The 21,181-nt window shown below is 36.3% G+C and overlaps 1 protein-coding gene and 2 pseudogenes across 1 annotated transcript in view; 2 read left to right on the top strand and 1 right to left on the bottom strand.

The window, feature by feature from the left end:
- Irag2 (inositol 1,4,5-triphosphate receptor associated 2) overlaps window positions 1–21,181 on the bottom strand; it is a 111,844-nt gene that overhangs the window by 82,415 nt on the left and 8,248 nt on the right. The window lies entirely within an intron of this gene.
- LOC107152778 lies at window positions 2,956–16,347 on the top strand (annotated as a pseudogene).
- On the top strand, window positions 16,491–20,129 carry LOC107152777 (annotated as a pseudogene).

Here is a 21,181-nt window from a genome sequence, read left to right as displayed (position 1 = left end):
GATGCTAAACTTTGTTAGGCCCTTTGGACCTTAGAAATACAACATATAACCCTGGACTTCTGTCAAGCAGGCACAGCACAGTGGAAAGACCACTGGCCTGCAGTTGGAGACTAATGGACCTGGAGTAAAATCTTGGTTCCATGGATTACTAGCCATGTGACTCTGGAAAATTCCCTCTCTCTCAGTGCCTCAGTCACCTGTGAAATTAGGATGAAGACACTGATCATATAGAGTTATTGTGAGGTTTAAATATTGATAATATATGTAGTTAATAATTATGGAAGTGAGAAAAATGCTAATTCTCTTGTTTGATTTTTGTTTTGTTTATTTTTCCTGAGAAAGCATTTAGTTAAGGAAAATTTCCTCTGCCCTAGATTTCAGTTTAAAGTAAAAACTTTGACTTTGGTGGGGGCGAATTATTCTTAAATGAATCCTACCATCACATTAGAAATTGAAGTCATCCAATTGTTATTAATTGATACACCAATCTTCTTTAAACATAAGACTTCTCTTTTATTCCAACCTAAGGCTTGCCTTTGGCTGGATGTTGGCAACAAGGGGAAAAATAAGCAGAAGGTTGATGAGAGATGCAGGATTGAAGATTCTTCCCTTGAGGAAGTATAAACGGTGGCCTACAGAAAAATGTCTTATAATTAGGAGGAGGAGAAAATTTTAAAGGAAACTGAATACATTTAATGAAAATATTAATTTAGTGCAATAGGTTATTTAGATATGACAGGAAGATTAGAAACTGAAATAAAATTGCTGTCAGTTGGAATATGACCTGTCCTAATAAGCTCATGTGTTGGAAACATGACTCCAAATGCAGCAATGTTCACAGATGAGATGATGGAATTCCAATTATGCTATGGAAGCTGTAACCTAATCAGAGGATTAATCAACCTGAATTTGAATGGACTTCTGGGTGGCAACTGTAGGCTAGAGGAAGTAGGTCATTGGGGGTGTGCTCTTGGGGGTTATATCCTATTTGTGGCTCCCCACCCCTCTGCTTCCAGAATGCCATGAGCTGAGCAGCTTTCTTCTGCCACCCTTCTGTCCAGGGCAATGGAGTCAGCTGGTCACAGACTGAGTCTCTAAAACCATGAGCCCAAATAAACTTTTTCTCCTCTAGTTTTTCTTGTTATTCATATTGACTAACAACTGTTTATGCAAATTAGAGAGATGATTTGATTCCTTATTTGTAGTAGAATTGGGGCTAAAAACCTGAAAGGCCAACAAAAATACCTTTTCATCATTTTCCTCACTAAAACTCTAAACCTTCTATCCCATACTGTCAGAGCTGAAAAGGTGTTAAACATTTAGTCAAATGTTGGCATTTATGTGAGGATTTTTTAGACAAGATTAACATTTAAACCTATAGGCTAAGTGAAACAGTTCTCCCTAATGAAGATGGGTTCTATCCAATCCCTCCAGGGCCTTAATAGAAGAAAAGACTTGACTCTTCCCAGAGTAGGAGAAAATGCCTTCAAATTGGGAAACCAGTTTGTTTCTTTTTTTTTTTGCATTTGGGCTCAATTTAAAATACTGGCTCTTCCTTCCTCTTAAACCTGCCAACTCTTAGACTAGAGCTACACACTCAGCTCTCCTACTTCTCAGGCCTTCAAACTTGAACCTAGCTATTATGAACTAAACTGTCTCTCTTGACTCCCCGGATTTGTGATTCACGCTTCAGATTTTGGGTCTTGCCAGTCTCCATAACTGCATGACTCAATTTCTAATAAGTATAGATGATTCCTTATTTTCTTCAGAGAAAGAATTCATTAAACCATATATCCAAGCAGAGAGGCTTTCTGGGTACATATAAACCCCACTAGAATTAAGTATACATGCAAATTATTTGCTGCAAGAAATGTTCATGTGGTATGTTTATAGTAGAGAAAAAAATAATATCCAATTAAAGTGGATTGGTTAAATGCGTTGTAAAAGTACAAGACATTCATTATTAGGAGAATCAGATGGACAAACAGAGGTGCCCAGCATTCACCTCTTCTACAAATTAACAGGGGCATAGCTGCATTTTGAGAGGACGTAACCGTGCAAGAGTTCTGGAAACCAGAAGAAACTGGAATCTTGCAAAATTCAGAAACCTGGGACAACAGCATAGAAAGAAGAACAAAAATACCATACTAGCTCCACAGCTCATCTCAGGTCTGTGGTAGGAAGAGAGGGAAATTTCCCCTCTGCAGGGGTAAGAGTCAAAAAGAGTTCCAGCAAGTCTGTCAGTGTGGATGCTGGCAATCTTAGCTGCTTGAAAGTTTCACAACACCCATAGACTTAGATAAGTAATCTGAAATCTGCAGAATAGCCTTGCTTTGGAAAAGGATTTCTTATCAAATCCCAGAGAACCCTCAGGGTGCTATAGGCAGGAGCCATATGAGAAAGGACCTATTGTCTGAATTTGAACAGCATTAGGGGTCAGAAAACTTTCCATATTCCCATCTCTGGGACTCCCACAAACATTCCACTGCACTGGCTCATCAGATAGCTGCCTCATGTACCAAATGGGCCCAGCAGAGTGACTCTGTCCCAAGTCTGTTGGGTGCCCTGCACTATAAGGAATGGGTGTTGAGACATGGAAAGGAATGGAGGGGATATCAAGGTGTTTGTCCTCTCAGGTGCCTATGCCTGACAGGCAAGGATGGAACACCATGGTTCCTGCTGCTGGCTAACTCAAGGGTGTGCTGAGGGGGCTTTGAGCAACTCCCAGGGTCCAAGCATGCACAGCCAAAGGAAGCACAGAGAGCAACTGTAACCAGCACCATCCAAGGTCCTGCTCCCAGGCAGGTATTACCTCCAAAGCAGCAGAGAAGAACACCATGATTCCTGCTGCCACCCCACCCCGCATTCTTTCTGATCACACAGTTCTGTCAGGACTCCATGTGAGCCCCACAGAGGAGGTGCTGTTGTTCCCACCACCACCTCTCCCCATGTGGCATGGAGGCTCACACCACCGTTGATCAGAGGACAAGTGCTTCAAGCCCCACAACACTGCTGGTGCTGCTGGTGCCAGAGGCCCTTGCTAGCAGCATAATGCAGCAACAGTACCAAAGGAAACTCTGTCACTCAACAGGGGTCACTACTCTCATTGTAGGATCAAGCTTGGAAGGAACACCACACACATTCTACTGACTACACCATACCTGCCTGAACACTAGTATGTCCCCACTTGGACATGGCCCACAGAGTGGGTTTCAACTCTGCCCCAGTATGCACTGCACCCAAAGTCACTAATCACAGCCAAAGCAGCTACAAAAAGACTACACTAAGGTGCCCAGGTAGAATAAAAACCAATATTGCCTACCAAACTGATACCCCAAGATACATTTTCAGGTAAAAACCACTAAGAAGGCCAGCTCAAGTGGTAGATTATGCACAAATCTCAACAAAGGAGCCCGATAGATATGAAAAGAAAAAAAATATAAGGTAATATGATGCCTCCAAAAGAACATAACAACTCTCTAACAACAAAGCCCAAAGAAATTGAAATGGATTAAGTCTCTCTTAATAAGTTTAAAGGAATTTTGAAGACATTTTAAACAGGGTCTCACTAATGTTGCCCAGGCTGGCTTTTGAACTCCCTGGGCTCAAGTGATTCCCCTGAGGAGCTGGAACTACGGGTGCAGCACCCCACACACATCTATTTGTGAAGAGTTAATGACAGGGGAGATCAAGATGGCAGAGTAGAAACAGTCTGAAAGTTCCAAATCCTCTACAGTTCAGAATTGGAAATAGCTGGGAACAGCTATGTGGCAAGGGGGAGAAATAAGGGACTACATTAAGGTTTGATATTAAACAGAGACTCGGAGAGATTCTGATCACTGGAACAGAGAGCAAGAGGGATGGCATCATTCTGAACCTCACCCCTCAGAGCCAGGAGAAGAAGGGACACAAAAGGAGAGAAAGAGAAGCAAAGTTGGGGGGAAAAATTGCTTCAGAGGAAGAGAAAATTAGACTAAACTTAGCTGATACAGACACTGCATAGAAAGCTGAAAAGTGAGATACCTGCCCCTCTTAGCTAGTGAATGGAGAGCTGTGGTAGAAAGCCATTTTGTGAAGGTTACAGAATTGAGAAGAAAATTCCCTCATGTTCTTCTCTGGAGATAGCAGCACATATTGCCATGGAGACTGCCTTTGAAGGAAGGGAGGGAATCTATTTCCAACTGGAGACGGAAGTCGGGCAAGATGCCTTCAGGTGCCTGGAACAGGACCGTCTTCCCTGCACACCAAGATCCCCTGAGATGTGAGCGCACACACACACACACACACACACACACACAAACTGTCACTCCCACCAGGGAGGCCTCCAATCGCCAGGCCAAGAACTCACCAACACTGTCACCTCTATTCAAGCAGGAGGCCCCGAGTTGCCTGGGCTCCTGGGAGGACCTCACAAAGTCACATGAGCAGTATGAGAGAAGGGTGGAGTTGGACTGTGGTAATAGTCTCCTGGACGTGGCTGACAACCCCCCCAAACAGCCATACATGCTAGAGAGGGTATATTTCCCCTGTGCCACCAGAGAACATAATGAGCTGGGGTAGAAATCAGCACTAACATAGCAGGTTGAAAACCAAGATAAGCTCTGGAGCCTGAGTTCCATGTGGTTTTGTAATCAGGATGCTGATCTAGATGTGGGAAAGAGTAAACACGCAGCACTCCCAACACCTGGCACATTTTGAATCTGCAAGTCCCTGAAATAAATCCTTCCACCTTAAAAACTGTGACATAGAGGAATTTTAGTATTTCTTACCTAATTTTTAATTTTGTCTGCATTGAGTTGTTCTGATTCTTTTTTGTTATTATATTCTTTTATGAAATTTTATGCTCATAAAATTTCTTTATAAATTGATTCATTAGTTGCATTTGCTCTATCTTTTTCTTCTTTCCCATTTTAATTCCCTCTTTTGTCTTTCTTCCTCTCCTCATTTTTACTTATCTCTCCCCTTTTCTTAAATGTGTTAATTGGGTTTTTTTTTTATTCTTTGTTATCTATATACTCTTTGTATTTTGTCTCATTTGTTATTCTTCTCTCTCTCCTGCCTTTCTCCTCTTTTGCTTTTCCTTTTTTCCCATTTATTTATATGTTCTATGTAGTTTAGATTAATTTAATATTCTTTATTGCCAAATTTTCAGCCTATTCTGTTCTTTTTTCTTTAGTTACTGGAATTATAGAGAACATTTTAATAAGTTGTTATTATGTGTTAGGATATTGTTTGCTTTCAAGCTATAACTGTTACTAGTCATGGTTTTTCGCCTCTAAAAGTGGTTCTGGAGATTGAACATAACAACTTGAACATGCCATGTGCTTTGACATGAGAGATATCCCCAGCCTGGGACACACAGTAAAGAGAAAGCAACTCATTAAAAAGACCTCGACATGACAGTGAAAGAGAAACCCATACCAACAGAGATGACAACATCAATATAGAAATATAGGAAACATGAGACGATGAGGTAATAAGACACCTCTAAAAATTTATAACTCCCTAATAACCAAATCCATACATGCTGAAGTGGGAAAAATACAAAATGATCTTAAATGTTGATTGTTAAGATGATCAGAGAATCAAAAGAATAAAGAAAGATCTAAGGGAAACAATACAAGATATGAACGAGAATTTCGATAAGGAGATAGGTATTCTGAAAAAAGAACCAAACAGAATCTGGAAATGAAAAACTGAATAAGTCAAATTAAGTCAGTCAAGAGCCTTGCCAATAGTCTTGACTCAATCAAGCAGAAGGAAAGATTATCAGGGCTCAAAGACAAGGTGGATAAACTATAACTTCCAGACAATGTAAGGAAAAAAATAAGTAATTATGAACATAACACACAATTGCTCTGGGACAACATTAAAAGACCAAATTTAAGATTCAAATATTAAGGGAAAAGATATTCAGGCTATTGACAAATAAAATTTATTCGTGAGATAACAGCAGAAAATTTCCCATGGTAATGAGAAAGTACTACAGGAGACTTTCAGAACTCCAAATAGAAACCATCAGAAAAGAACCTCTCCATGACATATTATAGTCAAGTCACTTACAAAGGGAAACCCATCAGAAACAGAGATTTCTCAGCAGAAATTCTACAGCCCAGGAAGGTATGCTACTCCAAATCTTGAAAGAAAATACCTAGCAAATCTAGATTATTATATCTGGCAAAGATGTACCTCAGAATCAAAGGAGAAATAAAACCCTTTCAAGAAAAATAGAACTTAGAGCAATTCATGACCACTAAGCCAGCACTGCAGAAGATACTTAAAGGAGTAGTACACACACAAGAAGATAAAAATAACTAAGAGCTTGGCAAAGAATAAATTTTATTAAGAGTAAATAAGCAGGCTAGGGATATAGTTCACTTGGTAGAGTGCTTGCCTTGCATGCACACGGCCCTGAGTTAAATCCCCAGCACCTAAAAAAAAATAAAAAGAGTAGATAAGCAAATGAGGACAAGCAATGAATCAAACATTAGAAATAAACAAAATGAGAGGAAATGATACACACCTCTCTAAAATAACACTGGATACAAATGGTCTTAATTCTGCATTTTAGACAGAGATTGGCAGATTTATTTAAAAAATAAATATGTCATAAGACATAGGGAGCTCAAAGATAGATTAGAGGAAGAGTGCACTATCTAGTTGCTCTGTGGCTTGGGATTCCAGGAGCAGGAGTACTGCTTTGAAGGAGGGAGTTCATTGAAATTCAGTATTAGACAGTCAGAGGATCATAGAGACAAATTTGAGAGCTTCAAATAGAGAACAAGAACAAACTCTCTGGGGCATGGCTGTTGGTACCAGTTCACCACAGAAGGAAGGGTGACACAGACAGGAAGAAGAAGAAACACAGTGAAAAAATTTGGCATGGAAGAACCTGTGGAATACAGAAGTGTAGAATGCACTGAACTGGAGGTTGCACAGGAGGCTGGTGTTTACATAAGGTACCATTTCCCAGCTGGTGAGGGCAGAGCTAGCCGAGACAGGAGATCATCTCAAAGTGGCCAGGCTGTGGCTTGCTGCTGTGGGAGCCTGGCAGACCACAGCAAGCATTGCCACACAGTCCTGGAAAGCAGCTGCCATATGGGTCTAGAATGTGCCTGGCACGGCCTGATTGAAATGAAAACAGAGAGGATGGTACCCAGGAGGATTCAGGCTGGGAATATGGAAGGAAGTGCAGCTAGCTCACTTTCCTTCTGGGGCTGGTGACTCACAGCACCAGCCACGGAAGGTCCAGATGATAGACAGGCACGCACAAATACACTTGGGGTCTGATCCTGGAAAGACAACATTCATGAGCAGTGGAGTGTACATGATCTGGGGAGGGTTGGTTACCCCACCCTATGAGTGAAGTTCTCAGGAGGCCCCTGAAATCTGGATGCCCAGCAGAGATTGGTATCTGCGTGGCCCTAGGGTGTGTTGATTTATCTGGAGCACATATTATCTGAAAAAGTTCCAAAGGTCTGATCAGAGATAAATCCCAGTTGCTAGAACTTCCCATGTAGAACCCTGCATCAGCCCAACCCTAGGACTGCATTAATCTAGTCTGTCTGGACAAAGTCTAATTGACAATATTTCCCATCTGTACTACTTTCTACTGGTGAGAAGAGAGGCTGAGAGTTATTACAACCAGATTTAGTTCCAGGCTACTTTAGCTGGCAGCTTTGTGAACAAATCAAAAAGAGGGAGGACAGAAAAACCCTCAGCCCCTTTTTTCTGATGGTACAGCCCAAGAAGAAATGAAAAGGGCAGTCTGGTAAAGGCTGTGAACATCCACCCTTGTCAACAGTTCTGACCACCTCAGCAGAGACAAGCCCTTTAAGATTTTTTTTTCCTTTTTCTCTTTTTCCACTGGGTGTGTGTTTATGTGAGTGATTACATATGGGCCAACTGGTTCATAGGTAATTTTTTTTAATTTTTTTTTCACTCATTTTTTATTTTACTTTATCTTTGTAAAGTTAGGGGTTTGTTGTTGTTGTTGTTGTTATTTTGGGTTTGATTGATTAGTTGGTTTTGTTTTCTCTTTTTGATTCTCTTGTTACTTTCTTTCTTCCCTCTATAATAGCCAAATTTTCTTGTTCTCTATTTGGTTTATCTTAGTTGTTTTTACTCTATGTTTATAGTTATTTGTTACCTCTCTTCTACTTTCCCTGTTGACTTTTTGAATATTTTAAACTTTCTTTTGCCTCCCTCCCCACTTCCTTTTCTCTTAATAAACTGTAAGTAGTTTATGTAATCCCTGTCCCTACCATTTATATTGTTGCAGTTATTAGTACTGTTGATGGTGTAGTTGACAGCTGATGTCTACTTTCTTGCTGGATCTAGTTTGTGGCTACTTATTGTTGCTGCAATTATTAACTGCTGACCCCACCATTCCTTTTGTGGTAATTAGTGTTGCAGATATCATAGTAGGCACTGAGCATTTATTTTAATGTTATATTATTGTTTGCTACTGTTGTGGCTATTGTTTATTTCCTCCTTTTCTGAGGGGTGCTGGGAAGTGACTGGGTCACTACAAACTCACAAGGTAGAAAATCTGATGCTGAGCTACATCCACAACACAACCAAGAGACAGTGTATTTTGCACCACACAAACTAACTCTGCTCAAGCTTCAACAATACTTTAACACAGTAGGAGAGAGAAAAATCTCAAACAACAACCAGACCTCAAGCAGGAATGGCTGGGGTGGGGGGTTCCTCAATTTCCAATCATAGACATCTGCTCCTAGAGCAAAAACAGAGGTTCTAAGATAATGACTCAGAACAATGCACAATGTTGTAGCAGCTTTCCAAGAGTGAATTAAATCATTACTAAAGAAATGATAAACAGAGATATTGGAGAGCAAAATTAACACCTGCATTATGCTGAGCCTATGTGGTGAAGCTAAGATATGCCAACAACACAAGACTTATTACAAAAGAGATAACTACTCCCCAAAGGTCTGTTTGATACACAAGTCTAAGAACTCTGAAAACAAAAGGAAACAGGCAAATAAGTATCCCCAAGTTTACAATCCTCCAATGAAATAACCCACAGTTAATGAAGGGAATGAAATTTCAGAGAAAGAAAACAAAAATTGATTATCAAAATGACTAAGGAGCTAAAAGAATATCTAAGGACTTAGTTAAGAAAGTAAATGCAAGAGATGAAAGAAAATTGTAGGAGATTCTGAAAAGAAACCAATCAGAACTCCTAAAAATAAAACAATAAATCAAATAAAAATTCAATTGAAAGTTTTACCAACAGATTAGATTATGTAGAAAACAGAATTTCAGGCCTCCAAAACAGAGTACATGAGCTTGAATTCTCAGTAAGCAGTAAAATAAATAAATAAATAAATAAAAGCCCATAGTCAGAATATACAAGAACTCTGAGACAACATTAAGAGATCAAATTTAAGATTCATTGGTATTGAAGGAAGCATGGAAACAGTTGAAAGGCATCAAGAAAATTTTCAGTGAAATAACAGCAGAAAAATTTCCAAAACTTAAGAATGATATGGACATCCATTTATTGGACATATATAGAACTCCAAATGGACAAGATAAAAAAAAGAACCTATATAAGACACATCACAATCAAAATGACTAACAGAGAATATGGGTAGACTGTACAAAGCATGAAGAGAAAAACATGGGTCACATTTAAAGATAAACCAGTAACTTGTGATTTTTCAACTTCTGACTTATCTAAAATCCAGAAAATACGTAAGGAAATAGTAAATACAAAAGAATTTAGGGCTGGGGCTGTAGCTCAGAGGTACAGCACCTGCTTTGCATGTGTAAGGCACTGGGTTCAATCCTCAGTACAACATAAAAATACATAAAGATATTGTGTCAATTTATAACTAAAAACATATTTAAAAAATAAATAAAAAGATTTTTAAAAGATTAAAAAAAAAAAAAGCCAGAGTTCCTTTATGAATAAAGCACACTAGCAGAGCAGTTAAGCAAATTTAAATTAAGACAATTAAATATATGAAATGAACCAAAATGGAAGGAAAAAGTAAATATTTTTGCATAATAACTCTGAATGTAAAAGGTCTCAACTTCTTCATTAGAAGACAGACTGGCAGAGTCAATTAAAAAGTAAGACCCAGGTAAATGCTATTTGCATGAGACTTGCCTTATAGGCAAAGATATCCACAAGGTGAAAGTAATAAGGATAGATTATTTTATTTATACATATATATTTATTTCATGCAAATGAAGTCCAAAAAACAATAGGAGTAGCTATTCTTATATCCAACAAAATAGATTTCAAGCAAAAACTAATCAGAAGAGACAAGCAGGGTCAGTACATACTGGTAAAGGGAGCAATCACACACACAAAAATATATATATAACAATAGTATATGATATTTATGCTCCAAATGTCAGTACACCTAATTATATAAAACAAATTCCTCTTAAGTCTCCAATAAACCCCAATGCAATAATACTGGATGATTTCAGCACACACCTCTAATACACAGATCAGACATAAAATATCAATAAAGAAATTTCTGATATAAACAATATAATAAATCCAATGGACCTAATAGACATCTATAGAATATTTCATCCAACAATAGTTGAATTCACTTTCTTCTCAGCAGCTCATCAACCCTTTCCAAAATAGACCATAATTTAGGTCACAAAGAAAATCAGCAAATACAAAATAAATGATACTATGAAGGTAGTTTGAAAAGGAAAGTTATAGTATTTAGTGCCCACATAAATAAAATACTTTAAAAAAAAAACAGATTCCAAACAACCTAATACTACATCTCAAAGCCCTACATGAGGAGGAGCAAAGTAATTTCAAAATCAGAAGACAGGAGATAATTAAGATCAGATCAGAAATTAATGAAATAGATAAGAAAATATTTAAAGGGTCAATGCAACAAAGAGTTAGTATTTTGAAACAATAAAGATGATCAATAAACCCTTAGCCAAACTAACAGAGAACAAGCAAGAGCAAGAGAACCAAATTTATAAAATTAGAGATGAGAGGGGAGATATCACCATTTCAGAAATCCAGAGGCTCATTAGGGAGTATTTTGAATGGAGAAAAATCTAGAAGATATGTTCAAATTTCTAGATATATACGTTTTACTCAGATTGAATCAAGAAGATCTAGAAAATCTAAACAATCAAATATCAAGCAATAGATTAATGTAGTTATTTTAAAAACCCTTCAAATAAAGAAAAATCTAAGACACGCTGTATTCTCAGGGGAGTTCTACCAAACCTTTAAAGAAGAACGAATGCCAATCCTCCACAAAATTATTTCATGGAACAGAAAGGGAAAGAACACTTCCAAATTTATCCTATGAAGCTAGTATTATGCTGATACCAAAACCAGATAAAGACATCAAGGAAGGAAAAGTATAGACTAATATCCTTGATGAACACAGATGCCAAAATCCTTTACAAATAAGCAATCCACATTAAAAAACACATTGAGAAGATTGTATACTATGTCAAGTTTTTGTCATCCCAGAGATGCAAGAGTGATTCAAGATATGCAAATCAATAAATGTCATTTATCACATAAATATAATCAAGGACAAAAATAACATGTTCCTCTCAATAGATGCAGAAAGAGCCTTCAACAAAATTTAACATCCATTCAAGCTAAAAGCTTTGGAACAGTTAGGGATAGAAAGAATTTAACTCAACATCATTGAGGCTATATACAACAAACCCAAAGCCAACATCATACTGAAAAAAAAAAAACTAAAAGCAATTCTTCTAAAATCAGAAACAAAACAAGGATGTCCACTCTCACCAATCCTAGTCAATAGTTTTTGAAACTCTACGTAAAGCAATTAGGCAAGAAAAGTAAAAGAAACTGATATAAACAGGAAAAAAAAGAAATCAAATTATCTGTTTCCTGATGACATGATCTATACTTAGAAGACCTAAAAATCTCCACTAGAGGACTTCTAGAACTGATAAATTAAGCAAAGTAGCAGCATATATGACCGACATACAAAAATAGCTTTCTTATGTTCTGATAATAAATCTGAAAAAAAAAAAAATCAAGAAAAAAATTCCATTCAAAATAACCTCAAAAAAAAAAAATAAATAAAACCAACTTGGGAATAAATCTAAGGACATGAGAGATCAGTACAATAAAATTTATAGAACATTAAAGAAATCTTAAAAATGAAAAAAAAAACCTCCCATGTTCTGAAATAGACAGAACATTGTTAAAATGGCTATATTACCAGAAGTGATCTACAAGATTCATGTAACACCTATTAAAATGCCCAAAATAGCTGATGCAACCCCAAATAATAAGAACAAGGCTAGAAATATAATGCCCAGCTTCAAATTATACAACAGAACTACAGTAACAAAGGCACATGGTAATCACTTAAAAAAATATGAAAATCAAAGGAATAGAAGATACAGAGAAGTTCACACAGATGTGGTCATCTTATCTTTGACAATGATTACCTTTGTTTCCTTCCTAGGATGAGATGTTTGTCATTAAGTACACACACTACAGGAATGAAGTAAATTCAGACTTTAAGACCACAAGACCCAAGAAAGGTCTGTCTCTCAAAGCTACCAGTGAAATAAGGCCCCTGGCAAGGTACAGCTGAAATGTAGCCTTTGAATTACCTCTTTAAAAGTTCTCTACTCCCCCTGACAGTTAGAATCATGATTTCTGGGACAGAAGTCCCCTGTGTTTCTCTTTTGCTAGCAAATAAAACTTTCTCCTTTTCTAAAAACCTTGTCCTCAGTGTTGAATTGGCACTGGGGACAAGGACCAAGCTTTCAAAAATACTACAAAGCCAGTATCAATCTGATTCTAAAATCAGATAAATAGTTGTCAAGGAAAGAACACTACAGACCAATATGCTTGATGAATATACATGTAAAAATCCTCAATAAAATATATGTAAAGTGCTGGGCTCAGTGATGCACACCTGTAATCCCAGTGGCTCAGGAGGCTGAGGAAAGTTCAAAGCCAGCCTCAACAAGTTGGCAAGATCTAAGCAACTCAGCAAGACCCTGTCTCTAAATAAAATATAAAAAAGGGTTGGGGTTGTTGCTCAGTGGTTAAGCATTCCTCAGGTTCAATCACAAGACCAAAACAAACAAACAAACAAAAAAACATGTAAAGCATATTCAACAACATATGACAAAGATTATACATTACAATTAAGTTTATTTCATTCCAGGAATGCAAGGATGGTTCAATATATGCAAATTAACAAATGTAATTTACCACATAAATGGAGTTAATGACAGAAACCACATTATCATCTCAACAGATATAGAAAAAGCCTTAAACAAACTTCAACACCTGTTCATAAAAATAATAATTAAAAAACCCTAAAGAAACTAGGAACAGAAGGAACTCACCTCAACATCATAAAGGCTACCTTAAGACTAACCAAAAGCCAACATCATAGTGAATGAGGAAAAACTGAATGAATTTTCTTTAAAATTAGGAACACAACAGGTATGCCCACTTTTACCACTCCTATTTACTGTAACACTTGAAATTTTAGAGCAATTAGTCAAGAGAAGAAAATAAAGGGGACACAAACAGAAAAGGAATAAGTCAAATTTCATGGTTTGCAAATGATACAATTCTATAATTAGAAGAAGACCATAAAGGCTACACTAAAAGACTTCTACATCTGAAAAACAAATTCAGCAAAGTAGAATACACAAATCAACATACACACACAAAAAAAAAAAATCAATAAGTTTTCTATTCACTAATACTAAACCCACCAAAAAGGAAATCAGAAAAACAATTCCATTCATAATAGCTTTAAAAAAATACCTAAGAGTAGTCTAACCAAGAGATGAGGACCTCTGCAAGGAAAATTACAGAATCCTGGAAAAAAAAATTTTAAATGACACTAGAAAATGGAAAGATCTCCCATGTTCATAGATAGGCAGAATTGACATTGTTAAAATAACCATGTCACCAATAGCATTCTGTACATTCAATGCAATCCCCATCAAACTACCAATGGCATTCTTCACAGAACTAGGAAAAAATCCTGAAATTCATGTGGAAGAAAAACCCATGTTAGCTGAAACAATCCTGAGTAAAAAGAACAATGTTGGGGGAAACACAGTACCCAATTTCAAATTATACTACAGAGTCATAGTAATAAAAACAAAAGGTAATGGCATAGAAACAGACATGTACACCAATGGAACAGAAGATACAGACACAAACCCACATAGCTACAGACATATGGTTCTTGACAAAAGTGCCAAAAATATACACTGGAGAAAAGACAGCCTCTTTAACAAATATGCTGGGAAAACTAGATATCCAAGTATATTAGTTCACTTTTTGTCACTGTGACCAAAATAAAGGACAAGAGCTACTTAGAGGAGGAAAAGTTTATTTTGGGCTTAGTTTCAGAGGTTCCATCCATGGTCAGTCATCTCCACTGCTCTGGCCTTAGAGAAAGCAACACATCATGTCAGAAAGGTATGGTAAAGGAAAGATGCTCAGGATATGGTGGCTAGGAAACATGCCAAGAGATATCATCCAGTTCAGTAGCTCTTTCAAATTATTAACCCATCAAGTGGGTTAATCTATTGATTAGGTTACTAATTATTTTACCTCTGAACATTCCTGCATTAACACATGAGTTTTGGGGGACAACACCTCAAATGTAAACATAATACCACACTGGAAGAATAGAATTAGATCCCTATCTCTCATCCTATACAAAAAGTAAAGTCAAAATAGGTCAAAAACCTAGGTATAAGACTTGAGACTTTGCAACTGCTAGAAGAAAATATATAGGAAACACTCCAACAAATAAGCATAGGCAACAAATTCCTAAATAAGACTTCTAAAGCTCAGGAAATCAAGAGTCAGTAAATAGGATGGCATCCAATTAAAAAGCTTTCGCACAGCAATTAGCAGTGCAAATGAATATAGAGTCTACAGAATGGAAAGAAATTTTTGCCACCTACTCTTACAATGGAGGATTTATATCTAGAATATATAAAGGACTTTTTAAAAAACTGAAAACCCCAAAACACAAAATATTCAATAAGTGGGCAAATGAGTTAACAGACACTAGAAGTATACAAGGCCAAAAAATATATGAAAAAATGTTCAGTGTCTTTAGCTATTAGGGAATGCAAATCAAAACTTCATTGAGGTTCCAACTAATTGCAGTCTGAATGGCAACCATCAAGAATACAAATAAGATGAAATATTAGCAGGAATGTGGGAAGAACAAACTCTTTTACACTGTTGGTAGGAATATAAATTAGTACAATAACTATGAAGATCAGTATGGAGGTTTCTAGAAAAACTAAAAATAGAAATTGCGCAGGCGCAGTGTGGATGGCAGCATGGCATCCCGGGGCCCAAACGACAGGCCGTGGGGAATGGAGCTCCACGGCCTGAGACCCCGTCTGGCGCAAGGAGGATGAAGTCGAGGATGAAGATGAAGACGATGAGGATAGTGACGAAGAAGAGGACGAAGATGAGGAGGTCGTTGACCAGGAAGTGAATATTGAATTTGAAGTTTATTCCATCTCAGATAATGATTATGACTGAATTAAGAAATTACTGCAGCAGCTTTTCCTAAAGGCTCCTGAGAACGCTGCAGAACTAACAGATCTCTTAATTCAACAGAACCATATTGGAAGGGTGATTAAGCAAACAAATGTTTCAGAAGACAGCAATGATGATGATGTGGATGAAGATGAAATTTTTGGTTTCATAAGACTTTTAAATTTAACTTGAAAGAAAGGGTACCCAGTGTTCTGAACAAATTAAAGAGTTGCTTCTAAGCTTCTGTGAGAAGAACTGTGAAAAGAGTGTGGTTGAACAGCTGGACAAGCTTTTAAATGATATCACCAAGCCTGTGGGCTTCCTCCTAAGTGAAAGATTCACTAATGTCCCTCCTCAGATTGCTCTGCCCATGCACCAGCAGCTTCAGAAAGAACTAGCAGAGACACACAAAACTAATAAGCCATGTGGGAAGTGCTCCTTCTACCTTCTGATTAGTAAGACATTTGTGGAAGCAGGAAAATCCAATTCTAAAAAGAGGTGGAGCAACCAGAAGGATGAATTAATGTTTATAAATGCAGAGGAAAAGTTTTTCTATGAGAAGGCAGTCCTGAAGTTCAACTACTCAGTGCAAGAGGAGAGTGACTTGCCTGGGAGGCAGGTGGTCTTTTGATGATATACCAATGAAGCCCTTGTGAACTGTGACGTTAACTCCAGACAGCAAGATGAGTGAAATTATGGATAAACTGAAATATCATCTATCTAGCCCATTGGACATTGGTGGGCTTATTTTTGTAAAATTACCAGAAAACCCAGTGGAGATTTACTGAAAAACTCATGACTTTATTCATAATTTAAGTCCTCTACAAAAAGTAGGGTTCTTTTCCATGTGTCTATGACACATTCACAAAATATCTTTTTTGGGGGTCAAATTGTGAATGGTTGATTAAAAACTTCCACCAAGAAGAAAAACATGGAGTAGTAATTTGAGGAATTCAATAAAACTCCTATTTTTTTTTATTAAAAAAAAAAAACTAAAAATAGACCTACCACAGGACCCATCTAGAACACTCCTCAATATTTATTCAAAAGAATTAAAAATCAGCATACTTTAGAGATACATGCATACCCATCCCATGTTTATCCAACACAATTAACAATTTCCAAGTTATAGAATCTACACAATGGAGGTTTTTGTTTTGATTTGGGGTGTGTGTGTGTGTGTGTGTGTGTGTACAGTATTGGGAATTGAACTGAGGGTCTCACAGTCTAGTAAAGTGTTCTATCACTGAGTAACATCTCCAGCCCCCATAATGAAGTTTTGTTCAGTCAAAAAGAACAATGAAATTACATCATTTGGGGGGGGGGGTGTGGAAATCAACGGATCCAGAGTGTTTCATGTTAAGAAAAAGAAACCAGACTCAGAAAGACAAGTACCAAATGTTTTTGCTCGTATGTAGAAGCTAGAGGGGGAAAAAAAAGAACAAGAAAAAAAAAGATGTCATAAAAGCAGAATGGAAGTCATCAGGGTAGAAAAAAAGGGATTGTGGCAGGTGGAGAAACAGAGGGTTAAGAGAAGTTTGGGAGTAAAACTGATCAAATTATGTTATATGTATGTCTGAATATACCACAATGAAACCCATTATTCTATATAGAAAAAGGCAAAGCAAAATAAAAACATAGTACCAACCATTCCCTCTTAATATATGTATATGTATGTTTCTATAAACAAAACAGGGTGAAAGGAATAACTTCAGGAGAAGGAAGTAAAGGAGATGTTGGAGCAGAAATCATTAAATTTGTATTATGTATTTTTATTTTGTGGGTAGAATATTCATATAGTGTTTCTCTATTTAAACACAATAAAATAATATCTTCAAAGAAAAATTTAAATGATTATTAAAAAATTCAGTGAGACTCACAAGAATATAGATAATCAGGTAAAATTAGGAAAACACTACAAGATATGAATGAGAAATTCAAAGGGATAGAGATTTGAAAAAGAACCAAACAGAAATCTTGGAAACAAAAAGCTTAGAAAATGAAGAAAAGTACAGTTGGAAATTCCAGCAACAAACTAGATCAGGGGGAAAGAAAGAATATCTGAACTTGAATATAGGCCTTTTGAAATATTCCATTCAGACAAAAGAAGAAAAAATAAGAAGAAAGCATTAAGATCTTTGCAACACCATTAAATGAATAAACATTTGCAGTTGCAGATTACGTGATAGTGAAGAGAAAGAAGTTACGAGCATAGGAAACCTAGTCAATGAAATAATAGCAGAAAACTTCCCTAATCATTGGAAAGACATAGATATCCATGTCCAGGAGGCTTATAGACATAACCAGAAAAAAAATCTTCCCCACACAGTGTACTATAGTCAAACTGTCTAAGACAGAAAGAACTTTAATATACATAGAAGTGCCAAGTAACACTTAAAGATGTCCCCATCAGACTAACAGAATATTTCTCAAACAGAAACTCTAAAGCCAGGAAGAAATGGAAGGACAGATTCCAAGTCCTGAAAGAAAATAACAGCTGACCAAGACAACTATACTATGCAAGGTGATCCTTTAGAAATGAAAGAAATATGAAGATTCTCTAAGACAAGCAAAAACTGAGAGAACCCATGACCACCAGGCCCCTCACAAAACATGCTTAGAAGAGTCCTACATCCAGAAGAAAGATAACCACTATCATAATATCATGTGAAAACAAAAATCCCACTATAAGAATAAATACATAAGAGAAATATAAAAGAATCAATTCTGTAAATGTCAAACAGAAATATGAACAAGAAACAAAGAATATTAAAAACTCTAAGAAAATCCACAAGATAACAAGTCCTTGTCTCGCAATAAGAACCTTGAGTGAAATGGACTACACTTTCTAATTAGTAAATGCAGACTCTCTGATTGAATATAAAAAATATAAGACCCAATAATATGCTATCAATAAGAAACTCATGTCACAAGTAAAGACACATACAGACTGAAAGTGAAAGACAGAAAATGATATTGTAAGTAAATGGAAATCTAAGGCAAGGAGAATAGCTATACTAATATCTGACAAAACAGACCTTAAGACAAAAACAGTAAGAAGCAACAAAAAACATCAGTATACAATGATCAGAGGATCAATTCAATAAGTCAATATACTGGTTAGAAATCTGTATGCACCTAATATTGGTGCACCCAATTTTTAAAACACTATTAAAACTAAAGGGAGGTGGATCAGCTCATGCAGCTGCAAGACTCTGAACTTACTTGCAGATCAGTTTTGTAATGCCACTGGAGTGTTGCAAAAATGTGGTCCTCCTGCCTCTTTTAATATACAGACAGCAACTAACAAAGACAACCAGCTAATCTTACAGAAGTATATGCCCAGCTTTTTGCAGCACTGATTGCATGAACAGCAAAAGACATCTATGTTTTGATAGATTCCTTACCCAGTGAAGAGTCTACAGCTGCTAGCTAGAAGAAGAAAATCATAAGGCTGCTACATGTCTGGAGGATATTGTTTATCAAAGAGACATGCTTTGGGAAAAGATACAAAGTATACTTGCTGACATCCCTCAATCACAACTAAAGACAAGAAGTGGTACCCATAACCAGTCTCTTCTAGACTCATAGTACCATGTGGCTAAGAAAAGAATTCTCAAATGACACTAAGAAATCTGCATCAGATTTAGATATAAGCTTTTCCAACAGTTACAGAAACTTTTGGAGGTGTTACCTTTGTAGCTATTTTTAATAGTCGTCTTCTATTTTTGCTCTTGGTAAATACACTTATAAATTTATGATTGAACCAATGTTAAACCATCATTATGCATCATTTATCTGAACGAAATTATTAAAGCATATTGAATTAATGCTCACAATACAATTAAACATATGCTACAAGTTTAAAAATTAAAAAAAAAAAAACACCACCTAAAGGAAGAGAGGGGCTTTAATACAATAATAGTGGGGAGTTCACCACTCCACTTTTATCAGTTGACAGATCATCTGGACAAAAGATCAACAAAGATACATCAGAGTTAAACTAAGCTACAGATTAAATGGATGTCACAGAATTTACAGAGCGTTTTTATCCAAAGGCTACAGAATATATATTCTTTTCATATGCACATGAAACTTCTCTAGAATATGCACATATGAGGCCCCCAAACAAGTCTTAAATGAAGCCCCAAAACATTGAAATTACATGCTGATTTTGTTTAAATCACAACAGGATAAAATTAGAAGTCAACAAAATAGAAATATACAAATGCATGAAGACTGAACAACAGTTTAAAAAAACAACAACAGTGTATTGTTGAGGAAGTTAGAAATTTTAAAAAGTATCAAGACTAATGAAGTACAATATACCAAAACCTGTGGGCTGCAGTAAAGAGGTACCCAGAAAGGAATTTTTGGTAACAAGTGTCTAAATAAAAAAATTAGAAATATTTCAAGTATAACATAGCAGTATATCTCTAGCACTTGGAAAAGTACAAACCAACCAAACCCCAAATCAAAAGAAACAAAAAAAATCAGAGCAGATAAAGGAAATAGACACCAAACAACAATACAAATGATTGACAAATGGATTAAAATATATGGTATATATACAAATGGAATATTACTCAGCAATAAAAGAGAATAAAATCATGGCATTTGCAGGTAAATGGATGGCATTGGAGAAGATAATGCTAAGTGAAGTTAGTCAATCCCAAAACAACAAATGCCAAAAGTTTTCTCTGATGTAACATGACTGACTCATAGTGGGGTAGGGAGAGGGAGCATGGGAGGAATAGATGAATTCTATATGGGGCAGAGGGGTGGGAGGGAAAGAGAGGAGGCAGGGAGTTAGCAATGATGATGGAATGTGATGGACATCATTATCCAAAGTACATGTATAAAGACATGAATTGGTGTGAACATACTTTATATACAACCAGAGATATGAAAAAATGTTTTCTATATGTGTAATAAGAATTGTGATGCATTCCGCTGTCATGTGTTTAAAAAATAAAAGTAATTAAAAAAAAATGATTGATGAAAGAAAGTGTTGGTTCACTGAAAGGATAAAATTAACAAACTTTTAGCTAGACTAACCAAGAAATAAAGAGACAACCCAAATAAAGTTAGACATAAAAATGGACATTACAACTGACACCATAGAAATATTAAGAATCATTAGGGTTTATTATGAAAAATAATGTGGTTATAGTTGAAAAGCTTAAAAGAAAACCAAGACTGAACCATGAGGACAAAAGTAACCTGAATCAAGCAGTAATAAGATTGAATCAGCAATAAACATCTTCCAACCAAAAAAATAAAAATAAAAAACAAAAACTCTACCCCGGATGTCTTCACTACAGAATTTTCCTAAACTTTTAAGCAAGAGCTAACAAAAATTTTTCTCAAATTATTCCATAGAATTAAAAGTAAGGGAACTCTTCCAAACTGATTCTGAGTTTAGCATTACCCTATACCTGTAACAAAAAGCTCATATGCCTCAATCAAGTTGGTTCCATCCCAGATATACAAGGATGGTTCAACGTAAATCAGTAAGCACAATACATCACTTCAACAGAAAATTTTTAAAAAATTAACAGATGGGGGAAGAAGGCATTTTATAAAATTTGACATCTCTTCAAATCCTGAAAAAATAGATAG

Source organism: Marmota marmota, unplaced genomic scaffold (genome assembly GCF_001458135.2).
Source record: "Marmota marmota marmota unplaced genomic scaffold, marMar, whole genome shotgun sequence".
Lineage (NCBI taxonomy): Eukaryota > Metazoa > Chordata > Mammalia > Rodentia > Sciuridae > Marmota > Marmota marmota.
This window is presented reverse-complemented; position numbering and strand designations above follow the sequence as displayed.